The 27209-nt window shown below is 46.3% G+C and overlaps 1 long non-coding RNA gene and 2 other non-coding genes across 3 annotated transcripts; 2 read left to right on the top strand and 1 right to left on the bottom strand.

Moving 5' to 3' along the window:
• The first annotated feature begins 2114 nt into the window (after positions 1–2114).
• On the top strand, positions 2115–2238 carry LOC119395210 (U5 spliceosomal RNA). Its single transcript, XR_005184212.1, has one exon. It is a non-coding gene; the product is annotated as a U5 spliceosomal RNA (small nuclear RNA).
• Positions 2239–5374: 3136 nt separating this feature from the next.
• Positions 5375–5500, top strand: LOC119395212 (U5 spliceosomal RNA). Its single transcript, XR_005184213.1, has one exon. It is a non-coding gene; the product is annotated as a U5 spliceosomal RNA (small nuclear RNA).
• A 17004-nt stretch (positions 5501–22504) lies between these two features.
• Positions 22505–26501, bottom strand: LOC119393989 (uncharacterized). Its single transcript, XR_005184027.2, has 3 exons — positions 26430–26501; positions 24475–24563; positions 22505–23652 (listed from the first exon to the last, which is right to left on the bottom strand). It is a non-coding gene; the product is annotated as an uncharacterized LOC119393989 (long non-coding RNA).
• Between the last annotated feature and the right edge of the window lie 708 nt (positions 26502–27209).

Here is a 27209-nt window from a genome sequence, read left to right as displayed (position 1 = left end):
CGGCAGCTTGGTTGGGCTCAGCATGGCCATGGCTGCCTTTCTCCTCCTGCCCCTCGCCGCTGCGCATGCTCGCTGGCGTCGGCGCATCTGTCTGTCTGCCTTCCTGCTGCTGCGCCGGTGCCGTTGGTGCCGTAGTGGCCGCAGCTTGCGCGAGCGTTTTTTCAGGGATAGCTTGCGGTTCCGAGCCGTCCTCGTTTGGCTTCGGTCGTTTCGCCGGGCGCAGGGTAGTCAGACGCCTTTGCGTCTGCCCTGCAGCGGTCGCCGTACCGAGTGCCGGGAATTCGTCAACGTCCATTGCCGCCGCCATGCTGTACGACTTCCTCGCGGTACAGTCGACGCTCGCGTGAGCGCCGCCACAGCGTCGGCACGGTTCGGTGCAGGTATCTGTGCGGTGCCCGAAGACGCCGCACCTGGCGCAGTGCGGGGTGTCGCATTGCGCCTTGAAGTGGCCCTCCTGGTTGCAGCGGCGGCACAGGCGACGTACGCCGCGGTACTCGAATGTCGCACGATGACCCCCCACTCGCGCGAAGTTCGGAAGTGGGTTTTCCAGTCGCATGTCCATTTTAATGTACCTTGTTCCTGTGCGGATGCTGGGTCGGTCCTTGTATCGGGCCTCCTCGATTCTCAACGTGGTTCCATACGACTTCAGGCCGGTGACGACCTCGTTGTCTGGCACGTAACAGGGCAGGTACAGACAAGTGACACTTGCCACCTGTCGTGCCACCGGTACTAGTGGGACTGTTCTGGTTCCGAGGCGGAGACCGCCGGTTTCTAATAAAGTTTGGACTGCTGCAACAGAGTTGACGCCGACTTGAAAGTCAAAGCCTCCATGGTGCTGGACACTGTATATTTCCTGAATGCCGACCAGGCCTTCCAAGGCATCGATTACTTCGTCCACCAACGTCCCCGGCGGAGTACGAACGTTGAAAAAGTGTTCCTTCGGTGGCGGCATGGTCGCAACCCGCGTGCCGCCCTCGCGCGGGTACTTGCTGGAAAAAAAACTGAGGTTCTGGCTGCAAAGGGTCCTGCAACAAAGAAACAATTAATACGAAGCTCCTGCGGCACCCGTTCGTCCCTCGTAGTCGTAGTAGCAGTCGTAGTGCGTAACCATTCCTACGCTTTGACCTCCAAGGTGGTGCCGGTGGGAGATTTTTCCTGTGCGTTGTTGAACAATAAAAAATTCGCAGCGTGCGCGTTAACTAAAAGCCGAATTCTTCTGTCTCTCATTCCCCATTAGCAGCCATTGGCATGTTCCAGTAGGAAACGTTAGTAGAAGTAGAAGTGTAAGTGTTAGCTAAAAGCCGACTTCTTCTGTCTCTCATTCCCATTAGCAGCCATTGTTTACCTCCAAGGTAGTGCCTGGTGAGATTTCTCCTGTGCGTCATTAAACAATAAAAATTTTGTTCAAAACGCCGTTGATTGATGAAATAAACCAACGAAAGACGCCAGATGTTTTGTAAAAGCAAAACGAAAGAACGCCAGATGTTTCTAAAGCAAAATGAAAAGACGCCAGCTGCTTAACGAAAGACGCCAGATGTTTTCTAAAGCAATGGTTTTCTAAACAATGAAAATTCACAGCGTACATGTAAAATTAAAGTGAGCTGCAAGTCGTCATAACTCATCGAACCTTTAGTATAAACGCGCCCGATCTCACGTCGGTGATGATGTACTGGGCAGAATTCACGGAAGATTCACGGTTTACCGATGAACCTCCGCAGCTTCGCCCACTCATCATCATTCACTCCGTGGATATGTTGTGATTTTTTTTAAACTTTCCTGCATAGCACATCGGCACACAACGTGTACAAGTACACAAACATTCAGCCGGCAACTAAGCACTTTCGTAGCGCGCGTTCACTGCCAGCACTGATCCGAGACCTGACTAGGCGGTTCTAGTCGGCACGTTTCGCGAAATATTGCCTGAAGCTCTAAGGTTCCAATAAAATTTTATTAAAGAAACTGTATTCCGAAGATGTTTCTCTCAGGCTGCAGAAATAAAAGCTGACATTTCAGCTGGCGTAAATGATACAATACTTCGAAATACTCGCATGGCTCGTTATTTTGCGAGGGTCGGCTTTCGTGCGGTGGCGTTGTGGCCAGAGTTCATTCAACCGTCGCTCAGGTCTCTCCTCACCCCACACGAATTAACCTTTCGCCTTTTACTAAAGGTTACCGTGGGGAGGGACACTCCAATGAGCCTACAAGCCAATTTTTGTAAGGCCCAGCCTGTTTGGGTGGGGCCTGGATTACCAATCCGAAAGTAGTCTTTGACGTCCATGCATGCGTTTGGCCAATTCGAGTACGCATTCAAAGCCTCCTTCGTCTGGCCACAGCAGCTGGATTAAAGGTGCGTGCACACTTGGCCTAGGAGGGGGCGGAAGCGGCAAAACTCACCGGAAAGCCGCTCGCTTCACCGCCTAAAAGGCACGTTCACACCGAGCCAGAGCACGCAAGCGGATTATCAAAGCGGAGAGGCCGCGCGGCTGTTCAGACCGACCGCGTTTACTTCTTCCCGCTCCACCACGGGGATGGAGCAATCCACGGCGGACGTGTCGCCATCTTACGGCCCTATGCAATACAGCGCGCGCGCTTCTCGGGCCTTGATTGGCTGCGGTCAACTTTTCCGCGCGGAGAAAATCGGTCCGGGAGCGATCCGGGAAAGCGGCCGCGGGTTTTCCGCTTTTGCGGATGATCCGCGTCCGCTTTCCGGATCCACGCTCGATGTGATCGTGCCTTAAGCGGCCGGAAAACGATGCGATGAGACCGACTTTTCCGCCATGCGAGACCGCAACGCCTTTGCGCTTCACTGGAAGCCGTACTTCGGCGGTACTAGCTATATAAACCCCGGGATAAAAACATCCGCCTGCAAATTGAACATGGCGGCCAAGGAGTCGGCAGCAGTTCGTTTCCTTTGTACGGAGCTTAGCGTAGTTTTCATATTCGGCGCAACTACAGGCGAAGTAGCAGGTAGCGTGTTAAAGCTTTCGATTCATGTGGACGCTGCACTGCGCAGGCAACGAGGCGTCATAGCTAATCTGGTTCAAAAGACATAGCACGTGCGAAAACTGCGTCGTCACCGAAGCAGAATGTTTATAATGCGTTGCACTTGGAGCTTCCGCTGTGCTCAGACTACCGAAGCATGCATTGCGGGCGCTCGTTCGTGTCGTGATGCCGTACTTCACTTCACTGCTTCTAGATGACGGCACCACCCATTCAAAGAGCGGAGTGAGAGGGAGAAGGCATTAATGGCATCTTCACCAAATCGCACCGGTGCGCCGTTTCGTCCAATCATCTTAGGGCCTGGGCGATCGGTGCGCACCGGTGCGATTTGTCGATGATCGCATAAGAGAGAATTGAATATAAAGTGCTTTCGTGCCTTTTTGGCTACTTGGGTTGCCCAAGGGGTGTGCAGCGACCGGGCACAACTCTTCGTGCCGAGAAGCTTTAGGTTCGATTCTCGGCAGAACACTCCCTTCTAATTTTTATTTATGGTTTGTCTGAGTGTTTATTACTGACGTCATTTTTTCCATCGAAATGACGTCACGAAAGAAAGCGTTCGTGGACCCCGGCGTGAAAGACGCCCGTGTTAAAAAAAAACATGGCTGATCCCTCTGGCATAGGAATCGTATAACAGGAAAGTGAAACGTGTCATCACAGAAGTAATTGATTGTTCATAGTGTATTAGTATATGAGAGCTTGTACGATGTATACTGTTGTTTGGCAGATATAGCACCGCTTGGTGTGGACGCACTCACGTTGACACCTAGTGGCACATCTCCGTACCGACGAATAACGCCCATGGTCATGATTTAAGCCTTGCGGTAGCTGAAGTTCTTAACATATACGTGGACACCGCATATGGTGAATCCCGCGCAAATATGGCATCAACAAGCACATAATAAACACTGATACTCGATATGCACTCCTTCAAAGTGTCGTGAAACGCGAAACGAAACGCTACGCGCGTCTTGTGTTCCTTCTAGCCTGGACGTTAATTCTCAAAGGGCAAGCGGGGAACGCGGTGCGACAGCCAGGCGAGCGTCGGAGAGCCCTTTTAGGGGCGAAGCTCCTTAAGGCGGCACCCGTTCGTCCCTCGTAGTCGTAGTCGTAGTAGTCGTAGTGCGTAACCAGTCTTACGCTTACGAAAGACGCCAGATGTTTTCTAAAGCAATGGTTTTCTATAAACAATGAAAATTCACAGCGTACATGTAAAATTAAAGTGAGTTGCAAGTCGTCATAACTCATCGAACCTTTAGTATAAACGCGCCCGATCTCACGTCGGTGATGATGTACTGGGCAGAATTCACTGAAGATTCACGGTTTACCGATGAACCTCCGCAGCTTCGCCCACTCATCATCATTCACTCCGTGGATATGCTGTGATTTTTCGATATGGATGGACGCTATGAGCGAGGCTTGGGCTAAAGCCACCACCTCGCGGTGTGGTAAACGAAATTATTCTTCTATTGGAAACGCGCCGAATGGGACAGTCGCAGCAACGGTGCGTTTTTTTGTTTTGTTTTTCGAACCTGGTGGCACACATGCCACCACCCCGTTATAAAGGGGACGCTCATAGCATCCATCCAGCCATCCATGCAAGAGCACTGTGAGAGGAAAGTGTGAAAGATAAAAGGCGCGTTCATGTAGCGTCCATTTTGTGTTCGGCGGTAGCTCAGTGGGCTAAACGTCCGCCATCCGTCGTCGCCGACCGAGAGGTTATGGGTTCGACTCCTGTCAACGGAACGTTTTCTTATAGTTTTTTCTTTGCCATTTGATGGCGTTCATTTTGCTGACGTATTTCCGTGACGGAAATACGTCATGATAATCTTGGTGGACCCCGGCATAAAACACTTTCGTGTTAAAAGAAACACGGATCTCCGACGCAGTACGCAGTCCGACCACGTACGCAGTCCGACTACGTACGTAATAAAATAAGCAGTGGAGGCGTGGGTGCCGCAAGGATGGACATTCTTTGGTGGGAATGATGAAGATATATTATCAGGCAACCAGCGTAGCATGCTACGAGAGATGACAAAGCATGAAATGCCCCTATCGATACAGGATCTGTGAGCGTTACTGTACAGAGTGTCGGGATGAAGCTGTTTTCGCAGCGCGCTAGCATTGCCAGCGCTGCAAGTCAGAGTAAGTGGCGGTGCTCGACACCTTTTGAGAAGCTAAGTTCTGAGCTCAACATCTTCAGCAAAATTAAGTTGACAGACCTGCAGAAAGAATTCGCTTACATCATTTGTTTTCCACTAGAGCTGGGATATCAACGAGCGCACCTGCTGATTGACTTTAAAATAATAGCTAAACTTGTTATAGTGCGATGGTCTGCTTACATGCTGCGCGACTCTGACCGGCTTTCAGTCAATCATCGCTCAGGTCTCTCCTCACCTCACACGAATCAACGTTTCGCCTTTTACTAAAGGTTACCGTGGGGAGGGACACTCCAATGAGCCTACAGGCCAATTTTTGTAAGGCCCTACCCGTTTGGGTGGGGCTTCGTTCTGTAATCCAAAAAAATCACAGCATATCCACGGAGTGAATGATGATGAGTGGGCGAAGCTGCGGAGGTTCATCGGTAAACCGTGAATCTTCCGTGAATTCTGCCCAGTACATCATCACCGACGTGAGATCGGGCGCGTTTATACTAAAGGTTCGATGAGTTATGACGACTTGCAGCTAACTTTAATTTTACATGTACGCTGTGATTTTCATTCAAACAATTTTCATTGTTTAATTACGCACAGAAGAAATCGCACACACGCACTACCTTGGAGGTCAAAATCCAGTGCCTATATATAGGGGGTGGTCAGTGAACGGTTGTGCAGAGCGAGCGGTCGGTTTTTTTAACGAAGACGCTGCCTGCGTCGGCGCCGCTGCGCCGCGAGGCAAGATAGCGGGGGGGGGGGGGGACCGTAGGAGAGGAGAGGGCGATGCATATCACGTACTGTCGCAGCGCATTGTCTTTAGGGAGCCTTCATGTGTGCGCGCCCCCTCCGTTTTTAAGATTGGTTACACACTACTACGACGGGGACGAACGGGTGCCGCTATAAGGAGCTTCGCCCCTAAAACAGATTTTATGCGCTATTGTCCGGCTTAGCGCATTTTCGGTGCCATGTAGGTCTGTCACGTTGACCGAACTTCTCGAGTAGCTTCCATAGTGTTCGCACGAGACGAAGTGCAGTATTACCTCATTATGAGTAAAAAGCGTGCGTAAGTTGTCCGGCAGTTCGTTCATGCAACCATGGGAATCAACATGGAAGTACATGTATGCTGCACGTAGAGATTTCAATGTTTATTATAGTACATGTAGTATATAATTAGTACTAGTTATTGGTAGTAATCACATGCAATTAATTAATTAGACAAGTTATTGGAAACTTACAGACCAAAGGTGTCACGTGAAATTTGCACAACCGATGGGTAATTAATTAAATAAAGAAATCAATTGCAAGATACACCTGTAATGTGTCCGATGAAAGCGTAGAAGGAGATGTGAAAGCAGTGAGAGGGTTTAGCTGCCTTCAATCCAAACTCCACCCCCTAACGTAAAAAACGTCAATCAATCGCGAAAATAAAATATAGGAAACGATGACATTGCGTCAATCAAATGCAAACAAAATAATAAAATAAAATGAACAGGAACCTCAAAAGCAAAAACAAATCCACGCAGAGTATTGTTTAGAAGTTTTCGGAGGGATGCGTGAGCGTAGAGTTTTATGAGTAGCACGAGCAGCGAGCGAGACTCTTGTTTCTCTTCCAGGCACTTCCGGTCGAGCACTTGCTTCCGGTTTACCAAATATTTAGAAAAAGTCTTCAAATACATAAAACTGGTACAAAACTGATGGTTCTGCTTCAACTTAAGATTTATTTTGGATGCATATGATATCGGAGCATACGTTTGTTAGGGGCCAGTGAGCGGACGGCTTCCTTGTGAGCAGCTGGGATTGTTGCGGCACCTGGCGGAACAGATCTCAACCACGTTCTTCTTTCTGCGTGGCCACTGAGATTAGTTTCGGCAGCGCGACGGAACACAGCGTTAATCCAAGGAATACACCGGGGCACACGAACATCAAGGTGCGAGTGCGACTAACAGACACCTAAGTCTAGGATTAGGCTCAGCTCTAATTTCTGCACGTTCCGGCATTCTCTGCAACGTTGTTTTCAGGCAGCATCAACATTACATCATTCAACTTCTTTCCAGCGTTCAACAGCCTCTGGAAAGGCCCCATGGAAGGCTCAATCCGTAACCGCCAATGCACGAGTTTGGCATTGAATTCTCATGCAGTCTAAATTTTTAAGATGTGCACCATCCTCCGTTTCGGCTTTACACCTTGTCTTGGTCAGGGCTTTTCTTTCACTGCCACTATATTCAATAAAGGGTTCATAGATAGGGTCCTCCTGCATTTCTTTTCTTTTTCTTTTTTTTTGCACCGTGGTTGCGAGGCATTTATGTGGTTCAGATATTCCTGAAAGCGTTTGGTGTTCATCCCAGAGGTTATGGCAGTCGCATTCGGAGCGTGTGCTCTGCGTTTCAAACTCATGATATTTTTTTGAATTTCAAGTCATAAAACCACGATACGATTATGAGAGACGCCGAAATTTCGACCTCCTGAAATTATTTAACGTGCACATAAATTGAAGCACACAGGCCTCTAGCATTTCGCCTCCATCGAAATGCGGGCGCCGCAGCCGGGATATATCATATACCTCTTGAAAAGTGGGCAGATATTCAGGGTCTACGTCAGTACTCAGCCATTTCGACAGCGGAAGAAGGGACAACAATATCGACAAAAAAATTCGGCAGATCCCACGTACCGTGGGAATCGATGTTACGCGAAGCATGCGCGGGATGGTCACTGTGGCGTAGTTTTTCACATTGAGCGAAACGTTTCGGAATGACGCTAGAGAAATGTAGAAGTGGTATACGTACGCTCGTATGCTGAAGAGTCGCATATGTATTATATAACCAGTTGTTTACAGTTGCGTAACGATTCCAACAACAACACGGGTGTTACCAGCACCAAACGCGGTAAGCCGATATGTAGTGCCTATATTCTTCAATACTGGATAGCGCGAATCCGAACAGGACAAAGAAGAAACACAAATGCACAGGACAGGCGTTACTCGCAACTAAGCCTCACTCAGGAAAGTTCCCGTAGGCATACACCCACCCGAGTGGCACACGCAGGCAAACTGCACGTACGTAACAGTCACTGTTGCAGTTATTGCAGTTGCGTTACAGTTGTTATGCTTATACTTCTCCGTTATGACGGATAACGCACGCACGTTTCTCGAACCCGTGTGTGTGTGTGTGTGTGTGTGTGTGTGTGTGTGTGTGTGTGTGTGTGTGTGTGTGTGTGTGTGTGTGTGTGTGTGTGTGTGTGTGTGTGTGTGTGTGTGTGTGTGTGTGTGTGTGTGTGTTTGTGGAAGGGGTTCTTTACAGTTGTTGAACAAGGTCATCATCACCGTGATCAGTGAGCACCAGCAGCTGGACCGGACTTGTTAATCGGATCCGTTCGTGATCGCGGCTAAGAGGGGTCTAAGTGTAGCGAAGTGCGACTTGTAGCACAGCTGATGGAAATCCTGGATGCCTCTTACGATAAAATGATCCGTGACACCTCCTGTCCTGGACGTGGCAGCGAGGTCTTTTGATGCCTTGTCTACATTCAGGCTGCCTTTCACGCAGTATAAAGACCAGGCGTTGTTGGGTCTTGATAAATCAATGTTGAAGTCACAGGTAATAATGAGATGCCTGGTTCTCTCAGCAGATTTATTGTAGGAAGCATTGACCCCACTTTTTGCGTAATCGACTTGGTCCACGTTGCGGACCACGTGATCGAGTGCATGGTAGTTGAGCGTTTTCCAGGGGTGTTCTGTCTTCAGCTTCCTCACTTTCCTTGAGTTCTCCGCGGTGGGGTAGCGGTTACGGTGCTCGGCTGCTGACCCGAAGGTCGCGGGTTCGATCCCGGTCGCCAAGGTCGCATTTCGATGGAGGCAAATTCCTAGGTGTCCGTGTACTGTGCGACCTCGGTGCACGTTAAAGGATACCAGATGGTCCAAATTCCGGAGCCCTTCGCTACGGCGTCTCTCATAATCATATCGTGGTCTTGGGACATAAAACCCCAACAATTATAATTATTATCGCTTTCCTTGCGTGTCAGTGTTTGTGTTCGCGGTTACTGTTTTGGTTGAGACTTTGTATCACCTGTGGCACATACCCGCATAACATGAACTATGGTATGCGGGTATGTGCCACACGTGACTGAGAGAAAGGGTTTCATGACGTATGCGATAGGTATTTTGCGTTATTATTGCGATAGCAATTATATGGACAGTCTCGGCTGAATTTTGCCGTCGCCGCCGTCATGCACCGTATATGTATAAGTATGTATATATATATAAAAGCCCCGAAGAAAAAATAATTCAGAAAAATGCTTCCGAAGCGCGGAATCGAACCAGGGACCTCTTGGTCCGCAGCGAGTGGCGCTAACCACTACGCCACGAAAGGCAGATCCTCCACGTAGCTAACGGCGAGTGTTATATACGCACCATTTACCGCTGGACGGACTCGGAGATGGCAGGCGCTTATAAGCGTTTCTTCATTACCAGCGAGATGGCGCTAGGAGCGCGACGGGCGCATTCAAAAGTCGTCGGCGAGCTCGCTCGCTTCTTATATTTGCGCAGGGAGAACCTTGCCCTTCCGCTGTCTGCTCGCGCGGTTTCCTCGTGGTGAGGGGAAGAGGGATGTTTCACGCTTTCACCGTGATATCCGCGCTCATGTTACGGAGCGTACGAAAGTCACTCGAGCTCAAGTGACGCCGCTAAACGAACAAACAGAAGATGAGCGCGAACTATCAAGTGTCACAGCTCGACACTTGAAGCACGCTAGTTTCCTTCACTGCTTCGGCCGCCTTTGCAACAGGAGCGCTGTTCAAACTGAGAGTATCTGTTGGCGAGCCTCAATTCGTATAGCATTAGTTTCTTGCTATCGCATTCAGTGCTTCGCCCTTGCGGCGAAACTGTGACTTTTTTCATGTCATCACCAGTGAATCGTGTTCGTCATACACTGATCCCCTGCTATGCCAGTTTTGGTATATTACAAGATATGGAGATCACCAGGAGAGCGCCCAGACGTAGGCGGCTAGATAGATAGATAGATAGATAGATAGATAGATAGATAGATAGATAGATAGATAGATAGATAGATAGATAGATAGATAGATAGATAGATAGATAGATAGATAGATAGATAGATAGATAGTGCCACGCCCGCTTCTTCTTTTATTTTGATGTGTTCGAGTTTGACCAGCAAGGACGGTTATCAACGCTCGACGCTGGCCGCGAAGCAGTGTCCGAGAAGCTTCACGATTTTAGTAGATCGTTTTGTTAAGATTGCGCGCCGCACGCGAATGTTCCAGCTTTGTCGAGAGATAACGCCGCCACCAGCGATATTGCTGGAAAGTTCCATAGCGCCTGTATAAAAACCGACGCGCTTGACCGCTTGTCAGTTGATCGACGGACGACGCCCTGTTCGCCGCTATCATTGTACAGCGTGTATTGCTGTAGTTCTAGTTCTCAGTTTCTCGGCCACAAGTTCGGCCAGATAAACAGTTTCATCTCGGACGTGCTGACTGTTGTCTTCGTCGACGTCACGACCACGTGACATCTGGTGGAGGTGCTGCTTCTTCCATGATCCGGACGCCCCCGCGAAGCACTGACCCAAGCCCAAGCCGCGAGGAGGACGACGGCAAAGAAAACCCGGATCGTCGAGCAAGCCGCAGGCAAAAAGGTCTACCGCCAGAGCACGGGCCTCTACCTGAAAAGACCCGGCAAACAAAGATCCTGACCTCGACCACGCGACATCGCCGAGCGGCTAAACAAGACCATCGCCGACATGCTGGCCATGTATGTCGACGTCGAACACAAGACGTGGGATGCCATCCTTCCGTATGTGACCTTCGCATACAACACGGCCATGCAAGAAACGACGCAAATGACGCTGTACTAGCTGGTCTACAGAAAGAGCCCGGCAACGACGCTCGACGCAATACTACCAACCACCACCGACGAAGACGATCTCGACGTTGCTGCCTATTTGCAACGCGCTGAAGAAGCTCGACAGCTCGCCCGCCTGCGCATCAAGAACCAGCAGAGGGTCGACAGCCGTCACTATATTCTTCGACGACGCCACATGGAGTACCAACCCGGTGACCGTGTGTGGGTCTGGACGCCGATACGCCGACGTGGGCTCAGTGAAAAACTTCTTCGGTGATACTTCGGCCCATACAAGGTGCTTCGACGTCACGGCGCTCTTGACTACGAGGTCGTCCCGGACGGCATTACGAACTCCCAGCGACGCCGCGCACGACCTAAAGTCGTCCATGTCGTGCGCCTTAAGCCGTTTTTTGCGCGTTAGCGAACCTGGGGACTCTACTTTTTCCTGTTATTGTAATTTATTTGTGTACGCACTTGTTTTTTTCCTTTCCATGTTCTGTTGCAAGCATCGGGACGATGCTTTTTCAGAGGGGGGCAATGCCACGCCCGCTTCTTCTTTTATTTTGATGTGTTCGAGTTTGACCAGCAAGGACGGTTATCAACGCTCGACGCTGGCCGCGAAGCAGTGTTCGAGAAGCTTCACGATTTTAGTAGATCGTTTTGTTAAGATTGCGCGCCGCACCGAATGTTTCAGCTTTGTCGAGAGATAACGCCGCCACCAGCGATATTGCTGGAAAGTTCCATAGCGCCTGTATAAAAGCCGACGCGCTTGACCGCTTGTCAGTTGATCGACGGACGACGCCCTGTTCCCCGCTATCATTGTACAGCGTGTATTGCTGTAGTTCTAGTTCTCAATTTCTCGGCCACAAGTTCGGCCAAATAAACATCTTCATCTCGGACGTGCTGACTGTTGTCTTCGTCGACGTCACGACCACGTGACAATAGATAGATAGATAGATAGATAGATAGATAGATAGATAGATAGATAGATAGATAGATAGATAGATAGATAGATAGATAGATAGATAGATAGATAGATAGATAGATAGATAGATAGATAGATAGATAGATAGATAGATAGATAGATAGAAACGCCCAAAGTGCCTGAGGCATCTTGCATGAAATAATGTAAAAATGATTGGTGTATGCGGTGAAGTAAGCTTTACAGGAACAGACCATAGCCCTATGAAGGCGTGTAAGGCGAATGTGCAGGTGCTGTTCCGCTGCTGGAAATGAGGTGCGCACAACGTTCCTCTGCACAACATCATAAGTGCTCTCTCTGCGCTACTTGTTACGGCCGTTTCATCCCAAGTACCCGGTTATGTGATCGCATGATGGTAACTTCATGGGCCAGTGGGAAACATGTGTCCCACTTTTTTCCAGCGAAGTACTGGCCTGATATTGATGAAATTCGTTTTATACTATTTTTGGCAGTTTATGTGTTACAGCCGGTTCTTATAATATAGTGCGAAAAATATAGGCGATACTACAAAGGGTTTATACAAATTTTTCCTTGTAGCGATTCGTCTTCAGGAACTGGACGGACGGACACAAATCTAATATTTGAAATAAGCGCATTCGCGCATATTACCAAAGAGGGTTTTCTTTTAATCGGACTGTCTACCGCTCCGAAAAATTTTTTTTTATTGTGGTAAAAATGAGAAGATCGTTCGTCACATCGGCGGCAACGAGCGCGCTTTCGCCCCATAAAAAAAAAGAATTATAATTTTAATCTGATGCTGAAAACCGTGAAAGAATGACCGCTAGGGTCACCCAACAACAAAGTGGTCGCAATTCCCGCAATGTATAGGTTTGACAGACTGTCCACGCAGGTGGACTTGTTTTGCTTAAAAACAAACATGTAGAACTTGAGAGTGTATTTTCCGCTCTTGAAACAGCTTTAGATTGCGTCAAAAAGTAATTTTTGCTGTTTTTTTATCTCACGCGTCCAAAAAGACGCCTGGCGGCGCTTCTGACGCTGCCGCTTTCGATTTCGTCTGCTTCAACACCCCGCGCTGGTTGTACCGTTACGCTGCACTGTCGTTAGGATGTCTCGCGCGTGCTGCGCTGTGAAGGCATGCATTTATCATCGCTACATCAGTACATGAGTTTCGTTACATCGCTTGCTTGCAAGACCGTTGCAGAAACGTCTGTGGGAAGATTGCGGCAGCAGTGATAAAATAAACGCATAGACTGCAATCATAGCAAAACTAGTGTTCTGTAATCGTATAATAAGGCTTCATTTAACCGATGGCGCGCTACAAACGACTGTTACATTCATTGCATTAGTGTTCAGCGAAAATAAAGAAATCCTACAGAAATGACATGTGCTTTCGGTTTTAAGTTTTACCAGCACTACAATCATCATCGCCTCCACCAACCAGTGTTGTGGGGCGTATTCACACCAATGGAAGAAGACCAAACGCAGATCGAAAACTTCTGTTTTAAAATTTTCTACTCACTTTCCAGAGAAACCGCTGCAAAGTTGGACGCTTCAGACGGTGTGCTTTCGATTGCGGTACAAAACATAAAAGCGATGAAGGACGGTAGACAGTCCCTTTAAATAAAGAAACCGCCCATTGGTTGCTGCCACAGTGCATTCGTATTAAATAGTCGATGACGAAGTTTGACTTATTTGCTCGATGATGATGACTTATTTGCTCCTACATTCGATTGAACGGTGACTCGACGACGCCCCGTCAGGGCTGTGAAAACGCGGACGGCATCTTGCATGAAATAATGTAAAAGCGTCAGCTTTTTATAGAAAGCGCCGAGCGTCTGAACGCCCCCGACATTCTTGAAGGCGTTCTATTCAATCTAGCGGAACACTAAGCGCACAGAAACAAGAATAGAGGGATGTGATGACAACACAAGAATGATGTCGTCACCTCCCTCTTTCATTGTTTGTGTGCGCTTAAGTGTTGTGCTATGAAAAACAACTCGCCACAAAAATCGGCGATCTTGCTATTCAGCCTGCTGACGCGAGCGCCTGTGGCGTCGTGTTTGGACGTCGGGCTTCAATGCGTGCAGCCCTTAATTCAAATCCCTCCTCCTCACCATCACTTCCCTTTCCCACCCCCTTGCTATAGTATACAAGCCTATGTTACGCTTTGCTAGCGTGCCTGGATAGCCGAGTGGTTACGATCGTCGTCTACGGATCGCGGGTACGCGGGTTCTCTTCCTCTTTCTTTCTGTATCTTCTCTCTGTGTCTCTATTTCTCTTTCTTTCTCTCTCTCTCTCTCTCTCTCTCGCTTTCTCTGTGTACTCTTTCTCTCACCCGCCAGAGTTATTGCATCCCACGCCGCACAAATCGGCGCACGTGTTCTGGTAGCGAAGCAGAAACGAAGTAGGCAAATAGCAGGAAGAGGATGACGAGAGCACGTGCCAGTTCATGATGAGGACAGTTTTCTGTGGACAGCTAATGGCATAAGGAAACGTTAACAGCTCCCGCTATATAATATGCAAAATTTTTTTTGAACTTTCTCGCATAGCGCACCGGCACACAACGTGCACAAGTGCACAAAAATTCAGCCGGCAGCTAAGCACATTTAGGGGCGAAGCACCTTAGGGCCGAGCCTTGTACACCCCGCGTCTAGCGTAGCTCTGGTCACGGTGTTAGAATAGGTTAGGTGTACCGACGCTCTGCCTCCGCCACGCAGCCTCCGCGCCGAACACGGAGACGCGCTTCATATTTTTTCCGACAGGCTGCGCTGGGTGTATCGAGGCGTCGGGTCAGCCGCTTCAACGGGGGCCGCGTCGCTTACAAAGCTGCATTTGCGACAACTCTTCAACTGCTGGTCGTTCGTTTTTTATCAGGGTAACCGCACATATCACTCTGATTTAAAAGTAAATGCACAACATCAAGCAAATTCATTGGCGGTAGCCAACAGATGGAAACACATAGGAAGTATAGCTTCTGCGAACAGCGGTTTACAGGTGAACACGAATTTTAAAACTGTTCTAGCTCGTGCACAAATAAGGCCACCGTGGCAAAGTGGGTGAGGCCGCCGGGACGAGCAGGGTTAATAATAATAATAATAATAATAATAATAATATCTAGGGTTTTACATCCCGAAACCACGATATGATAGACGCCGTAGTGGAGGGCTCCGGAAATTTCGACCATCTGTGTTCTTTAACGTGCACTGACATCGCACAGTACACAGGCCACTACCATTTCGCCTCCACTGAAATGCGACCGCCGCGGTCGGGATCCAACCCGCGACCTTCGGGTCAGCAGCCAAGCACCTTCGCCGCTGATCCACCGTGGCGGACCGAACTAGGTTACTGAAAAAGAAAACGGTATTCCCTGAAAAGAAAGCGGTGGCGGGTGGTGGGGGGGAGGGGGGGGAGGGTTGACGTTTCACTAAATGATGGTCGTCAGAAGAAAGCAACACATTTGACAATGGTAGGTTAGAAATTCCTCTCATGGGTTGTCGTTGTGCATGCACCATATCGGATGATTAAAGCAGCCGAGTTTGCAACGTTTACACGTGCTGGCTGGCGCGTGGTAATGAAGTTAACGTCCATTTAACGACCAATCCAACATGACTCACCATGTGCCATTCTGATTGTGCCTTTCGTTGTTCGTCACAGACATGCTGTTTGTTGCAGTAGCAGAAGTAGAACTTTAGCCCTGCTCTGGGTGCACAAACGTGAAATGGTCGTGCTCGTTTCCTTTTCAGCGTTCTAACCATTGCTTTCCAGTTTCTTTTTTCGGAATGACAGGAATGAGAGTGACACCATATCCGTGACGTCACTGTCTTACCCGTTAAAACTAACACGCCAAACCAGACGGGCCCCATTCATGCACATACGTTCGTCATTCGAAACGCCTGCCTGCCACCAAAATGCTAGCCTATTGAAATAGCTTATCCTTGTTTATCGTGTCATTATCTTACAACGTTATTGTCCAGATTGGCAAGAAGTGCTTTGTGCCGCGATGCAACACGGCTACAAATCGTGCACGGAGGAAGTTTCCCTTTTCGCTGCTCCGAAGGGTATGACCGATTGAAAGTGTGGGGACGTGCTATTCCACGGAATGATCGCGAGTTGCAAACAATAGATTTTGTTCGTGAAAAACATTTTGATGCGCGATTTCCTGTATTTCCCGACGTGGGAGCGGCGCGTCACGTGCTAGTGCACGCCCCGAAAGACCTAGAGTTAATCTATTCCACATTGAAGCATTTGTCTTCTCGCAAATGTTTACGGATTTGCAAATAAGCGGTTCGTAGTAAAGGTTCTGTAGGGTCACCTAGCTGACCTCATATGCGAAATGCAACTTACGCATGATACCTGCTCTTTATATGGTGCTGACAGCAAATACATCAATTAATCTTTCGAGGGCAAATGAAGGGTGAATTCAACATGCGTCACGCAACTGCAGATTAACTTTTGTAGACATAATGCGGGCACGATCGCCTAGGCCTCTGTTTTGCCGAGGGGAAGGTGGTGTTTGTGAGCTTCACGCCGCATGCCGAACCGTCATGCATAAAACACTGCAAAATTTTTATATTGAAGTTATGTGTATGATATTACAAGACCACACAAACCTCACAGGGCCTTGTGATATCGCTAAACACGCTAAAACACCGAATGTCAGACGCGTCAGGTTTGCGCTGGGTATTCGCAATGCACACGAACTATAGGTGGCGCGCGTGGCGATCCAAGATGGCGGACACAGAGATTATCAACTTGTCGACGGCACATGGCGTGTCGTAAGAGGCCGGCCTTTTCTTGACCCTGTCAGAGTTGATTCTCATCAGCTGTAAAATGCCGCTGCCTTTTACAAAACAGCTATCACTAGCGAATATCATGGGACACCTCGAAACCTCCGAAAAAAGGATTCGGTGTCTCGTCGAGGGCGAAGAAGTTCTGAACGCCGGCCACTTAATTTGTTGTGGCGTTAAAGCTTGCAGCGTTCGCGCCGTTAGCGTTCAAGCACTCTGCCTACAAACGTCCCATGTCCGAGGAAAGCCCCATGAGGTGGAGTTTGTTTTCGACGTAAGCAGCCACATCAAGGTACGTACGTACTGCATGAGCTTTTTGTTTATGTTGCAGCCGCAGTGGTCGCACACATGTCCACACCGTGCCAGATAGCGCGTCGTGCTCCACATCGTGCCGTCACACCCCGTGTAAATATAGGTGATTAGCGTGCTCAACAAGAAGTGCGTACGTGCTTATCTTACCGCGAATGACGTACTTAACCTTACTGAAGGATGTATACAGCGCTAAAGTATCCAAAACGAACGATATGGCTGGGGCGCGTTTTCGGGGTGGGACAGAAAAGGTACGCCGATCTCGTTTTAAAGTGGATTATAATCGAATACGGTCCGTGCACGCAACTATTCCAGAGAGCTAGGAACGGCGCGCAGCTGCGGATCCAGTTACGTTCCGATGCAATGAGCCTAGCGAGGCACAGGACGCACTTCAGCGTGCCACCCAAAAAGTTTGTTGCTTCCGTTTCGCCTGCCACTGCAACAAAAACGAAGTAGGATGTTGGGAGTGGGGTTGAAAGCAGTATCGTACAACCTACGTGGGTTAGAAATAGCGCCGCAAATAGTCGCAACCCAAACCTTAATCAGTGTACGTACACACCGTTTCACACTTAGGGGAAAACTTGGAGCACATTGCAATGCGCTTCGGGCTTTCCCTTAAATGTGCAACAGCCAGTACCTTGCCATTTTTTCCTGTATTGCGAGTTACGCCTCTGTACTACAGAATTTGATTTCATTCGGGCCAAGGTATCAAATACTCTAAATTCATGCACAGTGCGGCTGAACTGTGTGTGTGTGTGTGCACGCACGTGATGCAGAGTGGTTCATAACAAAATGTAAGCCCACAAGAAATACTGCTCTCCAAAATAATGCAATGTTCCTTTGATCTATAACTACCGAAAGCAACCAAAATTTTGGTTGTAAGCTAAACCACATCTGTTAGAAATACGTAAATTCAGTTGGCAAATTTTATGTTTGCATAACTGACTAAATTGCAGCACCTTTAGGTAAACATGTGTGGTTATGGCGCATGTGTGGATATGGTGAACCAAGTTTGGCAAATACGAGCTGATGTCTGGCAGCCGCTTCCCTTTCCAAGTCAAAGTGACTAATGTAGTAGTGCTGAGAGGTGGTAATATTTATTCGGAATGGGTGTTAGTGCTGTTCTTGGGCGAGTGGAAATTCATTTCCTGAGAGGTAGAGGAGACACACGGGTATTTGTGTATAAGCCCCACTTTCTTCGAAGCAAAGACCTGCAGGGCCAGAAAAAAGAATTACTGCTCCTGCAAAGCCGGATTTTCAATAAAAAAAAAAACTCAGAGCGCTTCCGTCTGTGTGCGTTGCAGTCCGTGTCTAACATATCATTGCAATGCTGCTACACGGAAACAGGCAAGAGCAGTTTTTCTCTGTTTATTCAATTGCATAAAACACCAACCAAGCGTACAGATAGCAAAACAGAACCATGTAAACTTCCTCCAACGTTTTCTACAGCAGCTGTCCCTGCCCCACTCTCAAGCGTAGCATACAACACACACCATTCGAAGCCGTGCAATCCAAAACTCTGAAACAATCAAATATTAAAGGTGGTTGTACTTTTCCCTTTGCTACTATGTCATATGGCCTCTAATGCTGAAGCAGTCAATCGTGCACTAATGCTTGGGATGCCCATCGTATAAATCGATGTGGCTTCTTCTGTCTCATGAAAAGTTGTTCGTTGACACTGAATGTTAATTCCACAAGCTTCACTGTCAAAAAATATTTCTGTATGAAGAGCTCACCTTTTGTAGCATTTTTGCAATTAGCCTCTCTTCAACAAGGCAGCTGAAGACAGGTTGCACATGAATGTTTTGTAATAAATAGCTAAAATTACAAACAAGTGAATGAAGTCATTTTATGTTTCACTATGGTTTCTTGATGCTGTTTGGTTTATGCTAGAATCACTACTAAAGACGTGTTGATACTGTGCAAAACAGAAGTTATCAAGACCAGCAACACTGATGTGCGCAATAAAATGTTCAAGATAACTGTGAAACAGCATGGGCATGTCTCTGAAAGTGAGCCATAAGCAACATCGTTACATGTTACTTTGCAGAACATGCTCTAGAAGGTGCACTTGATCCCAAGTATTCTGTTAAGCAGCACTGCAAAGGAGCAGAAGATATCAAAAGTGATCTTTGTGGTTTGTTTTATTTTATTGATAGGACTGGCATCCAGAACTTGGACCTGCTGACGTCAACTGATGTGACACAAGCCTGGGGCAAGTTAAAGACTAGTCCACTATATGAGGCTTGTAAACTTAAAAGAACTGCGCCATGTACAGTCGTAACCTGCGGCCAATTCTGGACCCAAACGACAAGAGGAAGTACGGCAGCGGCTGATTGCCGCAGCGCAACAGAGTGCATTGGTGCTACATCAGCGGGGCAGGATGCATCAGAATGAAAGCAATTCATTTCACGAGCGTGTCACCCTTGAGGAGCGAACTTTGATCAAGCACACCATGAAGAATGAAATGAAAAAATACAGCCAACTAATGTTCCATGATGTGGCATTTTGAGATGCAGCAGCGATGGGAATATATAAGTTTTCACAGAATGACCTTGCAAAAGAGGAGCTGCACGTCTACAAGGCACACATTCAGCTCACTGAAGAGGAGGCTTTTCTAATGTGCACCGAAACAAGGCATCAAGACAACACAAAATGGCGAAGAGAACGAAAAGTGAGGATAACAGGGAGGCAATGTCACGCTTATTTTACATACATACCAAAAGATGCCACATCTTGGGAAAGCAAGGTGTCAAAAATGTTTTCCGAAAGCTTCTATGGAAATAACGCAACGCGTTATGGTAAACACTGCGAACAACTAGCCATCGAGAAGTACAGCAGCAAAACAAAAAAATATGTTTCAAAGATAGGAACAATCGTGCCGGGAAGGTGGTTCCATTCTTGAGACGTCCTGGGAATAAATGATTCGTGACAGGTTCTGGAATGGCAGTGCATTATCCCAACCTTATGGACATGATCAATGCAAGAGGAAATGTAAGAAGGGGATGATATAAGATTATCACGCAGGTAGAATTGTACAAATATAAGTTACGGAATAAAGCAAGGCGAAAACACTTACGTCGGGATGAGAGGGGAGAAAGTAGTAAGGAGTTTTTCATGGAAGTTGCGCTTAATGTTCGGCTGTAATTACTATAAATGAAACGCGTGGCATTATTTCGGATTAGTTCAAGCGATTGAATATGGGTTGCGGAGTGAGGGTCCCAGATGGGATGATGCGTAGTCTATTTTACTCCTAATGAGTGTTTCATATAAGGTTAATTTTAATGAGGAAGGAGCAGAAGAGAAATTTCGCCGGATATATCCTAACATGCGGTTAGTATTGCTTATTACCTTATCAATGTGTAAGGACCAGGAAAGTGTCGAGGTTATGTAGACGCCAAGGTACTTGTAGAATGTCACGGCTTCTAGGGGAATGTTATTAAGATAATAGTTTGGCGAAGGAATATTGTTACGAGTTACACGCATTGTTTTACATTTAGTCACGTTAAGTTGCATTAACTATACGTCACACCAGTTAGAGATAGCGTTAATATCATCTTGTACAGACCTGTTATCGTTGTTATCCGAGATTTCGCGGAGGATAACACAGTCATCTGCGAAAAAATAAATGTTAGAGGAAACAGCGTTTGGTAAGTCGTTAATGTAGATTAGGAAAAGAAGAGGGCCTAAAACTGATCCCTGCGGCACACCAGAGTCCACAGCGTTAAATGAAGAAGTATGACCGTTTGATGCAATGTACTGTGACCGATTTAAGAGGAAAATCTCAAGCCATCTAAACAGGTTAGGGTCAAGACTAAGCTTACTAAGTTTAAAGAGAAGTTGGTGACATAATGATATTAACTGTGCACAGAAATGATGACCACATCGACAAACTGGTCCGCAAGCTTCAATTCGTGTATTTCAAGCACGTTTTGCCCAAACTTGCAGAACTTGCTTAAGGATAAACTGTCCATGTGTTTTTATTCAGTAGCATTTGGCCTTGTATACCTCCTCTGCCATGCTAAGTTCTTTACTCTTTCGTGACCGTGGGAAAATTGGCCACATTTTGTATGTTTCAGTAATTATTTTTTGTTATGAATAACATGATAGATACAGTGTGGTAATATATATCAATATGGAGCGAAGTGATTGTACTTTGTAGTGATATTACTTCAAAAAGTGCATATTAAGGTATAATATGCAAGAGCATTAATAAAAAACAAGCTTTATTGTCAAGCGCTGTGTGTGGGGTGTGTTCTTGAGTGAAATGTGAGTGTTTTTGAGTGCGAAGTTGCGCTAAGTATGTTCAATATGACAAGTAACCCACTAGCCCAACAAGTTCTAATATGATTTATTGAACATTGCATAGAATATTTTCAATGCTATACCCCGAACATGGAAAAAAATTGAAAAATAATCTAAGATAGCAAAATATTTGCCCAACAGCTTTCTTATTAAAGGAAAGTTTGGTGTAGCTCAAAAAGCGTATGAGTTACAAGTTTTTTTTGTGCACACTGAAAACTGCATTACTCCATCAGGTTACACGGTTACATTTCTTCCCTCTACAAATTTTTGAAACACAGCAATACAATAAAGATAATTGAGAAGAGGAATAGATTTGCTATTCAGCCATAGGTATTTTAGCAAAGCATGGTAAATAGCAGCACATAAAAAAATCACATACCAAAAGGTAGCATTGAGCACGGCTTCCCCGCACACAATAAAAATAATCTAAACGTGTAAGTTACAAAAAGTCTTCCCATTTCAATGTATGACATTATCGAAGTAGGTGGAGCCATGCCTGAAAGCTCTGAGATGTAAAAAATTTTTTTTTTCTAAGGTTGGTGTGCCACTGGGCAAAACAAGCATTACAAGTGGCATTTGTCCAGTCAAGTTTCTTGTCCTCTTAGCACCTTTTGTATTTTCTCCGCTTCGTCAATCGGTAGGACTTGTTCTGAATGTACTTGTTTTGGCGAGGTATAGTCGTGGAAGCTCGACAATGCCCATAAGATCAGCAGGCAAATGAAATTCATCATTTCTGCGGCCGTGACCATTTCCCAAGAATCATCAACTTTGGCATAAGACTGCTTATATAAGATTTGCAACCACGCACTCTCATTTTTATTAGCACAAATCCTGCTTATTACTTCCGCGGTGAAAAAGATGCCCGAAACGCCGATTTTCCTTGTGACACATATCGCTTCACTGTGCAACACTACTCTGAGGTCACGGCCAGGTAGCTTTCTTGGACTGAACGTCTCTCTGCTGGTTGACGGTTATGTCACCAAATTTTTACCATATACTGTTGCGACACTACAAAGAAAAGATATAATATTGCCAACATTTTCACGACATTTCAATCTGAGTAAAAAATCGATATGCCAGAAAGCGTAACGTACTGATCAACACCTGACTACAATCCTGGCTCGTTCTACGGTTTTTTATCATACAAACTATATTTCATGATTTGACATTATCCTCCGAGTCACTTCTGCTAGAAGCAGCAGAAAATTCGCTTGCGGACACAACAGATTCGTCCATAATTTCACTAGAACCTTTTCTCAGAGAGAATAGGAGTGGAGAGATTTACAATTCCACCAATCACAATAAATATGTCATCAAGGGCACCAACCATTTCCCAAGGCACAGGTTCCCTCAGAACTTTAAAAAGTTTCATCCTTTGGATTGCCCGCTCGACGTGCACACGTGCCCTGGCTATTTTTAATGTCTTTTCTGAGTCTTTTGCGGTGAACTGCAGCTGTCCACGAAGAAATGGAGGCTGCACAACCCCCAGCCCGAGGTTTTCACATAATACGTCTATGTTGAAACCTTTATCAACCATTACGTCATCTTCAAAACTGTTGAGTTTTGCTAGAACTGCCGATTTTTCAACGCAGGCTCTGTCTGACGCTCTGCCTCCAAAACCACGGCTGACAAAAGTGATTAAACCAGCAGGCGAGACACCAACAAGAAGCTTTGCTGTGTGCGTTCCTTGTAATGCGAATACGTTAGAATTCTACACGAAGCACAGTGCGATTTTTCAACTGTGACCTCAGTACAGTCTAGCACAACACGTACGTCCCTGTATTCTTCAAAGCACTGTGGCAGATTTCTTGCAATTTCCTGTTTATCTGGCCATGGAATTGCAGATTCCAGAACCGCTGCAAGGTTATGAAGTGTGCTGTAAAAGTGGCGAGAGACAGTTGTTCTGCTCACACAAAATAGGGGGGCCAAACACACAAAGGGTAAACACGTTTTCAAACGTACAAGAACGAGAATAACGCGTTCAAGAGTTGACATTTCAGTGACTGCCTCTTCAATTCTGCCTACTTCATTACTAACTGCTATCAGCAGATTCATTGATACACCAGTAAAAGCAAGAACAATGTTGTCTGATGTGAGTAAATCTACAAGCCTGAACTTCTTCCCCATAAAGGAGTCCACATCGACCTGGATGCTCTTGTCTTGTGTACACATGTCTGGTACATTCTGGATGAACTGTGAAAGCTGAACAAGGGCTTCTGCAGCCTCCTGGTCTAGTGAGGAAGCAGCTGTACCAGTTGCACCACTAGGACATGGTTGTGATGCAGTTTCCTGGCCATGCTGTCGTACCTGCGTGCAAGAAAGTTTTCCCGTAAGGACCGATTCAAGTCAAGAAAACACATCTACGAATCTTCTGATATACTAGTCTCTGCTTTAGAGCTATTTTGGGCATTTTGGCGGAAATAGTGTCACACTGATTTAACTCATTTTGGATTCATTGCAATAAAAAGCAATAGCTTAGCTAATTTGTCTTTGTAATTTTTTTAAATACTTGATAGGGTCATATGTATGCACAGCCGCATAGTGGGTGATGAGGCGTGCTATAGTGGGATGCTAAGATCTTATACTGTTTATATCAATTTATGCCTACCAGTGTTGTGGCTTTTCACTGCTTACTTATTCTATCAGCTACCTGACTCATTGTTTCCGTAATAACATGACATGTTGAGATGTTTGCCTACACAGCAAAATACGAGAGAATTGCAGGTACATGCTGCAGCGACACAACTATTCTGAAACAAGAGTTTGACTTCTTGGAAGAAGTGAAATGTGGCATTTTACTTTCCTGGAGCCTCTTTGAAATGCAATGGAAACCTTCACTTCATGTATGATGATATTGCACAAGTTATTGTGCATGCCATGAGCTGATTTGTATAATTTCCCTTCTGTATACCTCGCAATATATAAAGGGTCAGATCAGAGTATGGCATATTATGGTGAAAAAGTTGCCAGAGGGTGTAACGAAACCTTGAGGGGTATGTGCTTTAAGCTATTGACATGAACTTGTGCTCACTGGTTAGCAGAAATGCATATCTCGGTTGCCAAGCTTTCTCCCTGGATGCATCTAGCTACAATGGCAATACACATTACAACATGTAATTGAGCCTTTACATCATATAGGTCATCATCGGGGTTCTCTTCACAAGGTAGCCCATGCACAGCTCGGGCAGGTTCCCGACATGTTCCTTGAGAAGTTGGTTCTGCACAAAAGTGAAATGAAAGAATTCATAAACATTCCACACTGCAAAAGAGTATGCAGGAACAGTGACAGCTCAGGGTGTATTTACGATACTGTAAATATGCAAGCCTGAGCCAGTGTATATTCAAGATTGATTGAAAACCGCTTTATCTTGGCCATAGAACGACATGAGTATACTTTATATGGTTGGAGATGTGGTTTGCATTATCTAGCACCACATGAGTGCAAGCAGCTAGACTGACCACCACATTTTTATTCTTGTTTACAATGACCGAGTCTAGCCATGTGAGTAATCCTTTAAAATTAACCCTGTTATGTCTTGAATTTCTGAATATTATCTGGCATCACAGGTCGGCAAACTCACTCACGAGTGCACTCACTCAGACTCGGAGCTGTGAGTCTGTGCATGAGTGAGTTGCGGTGAGTAATATTCTGGTGAATTTGAGTCCGAGTGAGTCCGATTGAAAAAAATTTTGGTGAGCCTGAGTCCGAGTAAGCCCTAAAGGCAAAATATACTATTTAATGAGTTAGTCTGAGTGAGCTCCACATGTTTTGCCAACCTACGCCTGGTGTTACCGCATTTCGTGACCAACTGTCATCACTACCCACAAGCAAATTTATCCAGAGAGGTAGGTGTGTAACCGAAAGCTCTCAATTTCTGTCCTGCCATTTCTTCACTGCTTCTAGAGCTGGAGCATAAGAACATGCAGTTTGGACAAAATGTCACATGCCACTTTCTATGCCTTGTTAGTTTTTTTGGTAATTTTTGACAACGTGCACTCAGAGATGCACATCAGCCCTTTGAAGTCAAATAAACCTACAGCGCAATAACTATTGGCTGCCTGTCAGCCTGGCTTGTTTACTGTTCCTTAACCATGCATTCCTGCAGGCAGCTGTTGTATTTTTGCAAGACGTAAGCACTTTAAAAGTTTCTTTCGCATGTTATTGCAACGCACAGATGCACAACAATTTATTCCCTCGTTGTGCTACAATGACGAAAGAGAAAAGTCAGTAGTGAAAACGGCCAGATGCATTTTTATGGCGTTTGTTTGTGTGTACTAATGCAGCTGCAGTGCAACTACCAGTGTGTACCAAGGCAGAGGTTGTGCAGTGGAACATGGATTGAGACCAGTTTATTGCTGCAAGACATCACGAAATGCATCTTGAAAGATGCAAACACCAGTGATGTCAACGAGAGTTGCGAAGTTGGCTTGTTAGCAGATAATTAGAAGCAGTTGGTTGCAGCGTGAACTCGACAGAGGGACGAACAAAGGCACAAAGAAGCGCTCCGTGTGTGTCTTCTTTGTGCCTTCGTTTGTCCTTGTGTCGAGTTCACACTGCAACCAGTTGCTACTAGTGTGCCATGCACATATGACACTTTCCATGAGTTTGGTTGTCTGCATTCCTATCAGTTCGATGACCCACACTGCAGTGGTAGTCATAATGTCTGGTAGCATTGTTTTGCAAGTGTGTGAAAGCATCATGGTGATTGCAGAAGAAGTTAGAACCATAATAAATCTAGAAGAGATGAAACCTTTGCCTATGGATACTGTGGAGATGGCTGACAGCCAGGAGTGCTTGAACAGCTTGCACTACTTCCTGAACAGAACTTAATTGGATTGACATTGCACCTTTGACTTTCTACGGGCTTATCAGCAAAACTTTCTCAAAGTAGTAAAGCAAATGCCAACTAAAACAATATACTACTGTGCCACCCAATTATGATCAAATCCACAGCCTTCCAAGGTTTCTTACTTGTGTGCCCTACGTGGCATGTCATAATAAATATTAGCAATAACACAGCATGAATAATGTATTTTTACTGCACTGAAGAAGCATAGGTGCTTTAACCTATGAAACAACATACCATGACAATGTCTAGCAGAGGCACGGGCATCTCGCGCTGCTGCTTCCTGTATTCTTGACAAGTCCTTTTCTTTTGTCATGGGTTCTTGTGGGCAAGTTCTGTGAAGGTACAGCAGTCTTCTTCAGTCCGTCTTCGATTAGGCGTCCACACTTTGGGGTCTACACAAAATGAGAATTGAAACGATATCCGTTTTTACGTGCCACAGTGACAATCTGATTTGAGGCATTACAGAAAAGCACATTTCGACTACCTTGGTGTTAAAAGAGCATCCAGTGCGCGGTACCGAAGCGTTTTATTTAATTCTGCCTTCATAAAAGTGCAGCTGCCATGGGTAGGAATAAAATTAAATTGATTAATTTCTTCATTCAAACAAAGTGCTAATGCACACTTACACAATCACTCTAGAGGAGACTGTTGAAAACCAGTGATAAAGCTATCGCGCTGAAAAGTAATACCGGTGGCACTAGGGAATTTCTCGCGCGATCAGGGCCGATTCGTATTGTGCTCGGTCCAGATCAACTGCTGCTACAGTGTCACTTGCGATCAGGCCCGATTGGGATCAATATGATTGCGGTTTGGGTGACGTCTACGCTAAACTCGATTCGGATAGGCTTTGGCCGTGAAGCAGCGACCAGTGTCGATCGCGAAATCCGATCCGGACTGGCCTTGATTGCGATCGAAGGGCCCACGTGGAAAGATGCTTCAAAGCGCAATCGCACATTATAATCTGTTGAAACGATCGACCGGTTCTCAGGATTAACACGCCGTTCATTTTTTGCT

Source organism: Rhipicephalus sanguineus, chromosome 5, assembly GCF_013339695.2.
Source record: "Rhipicephalus sanguineus isolate Rsan-2018 chromosome 5, BIME_Rsan_1.4, whole genome shotgun sequence".
NCBI lineage: Eukaryota > Metazoa > Arthropoda > Arachnida > Ixodida > Ixodidae > Rhipicephalus > Rhipicephalus sanguineus.
This window is presented reverse-complemented; position numbering and strand designations above follow the sequence as displayed.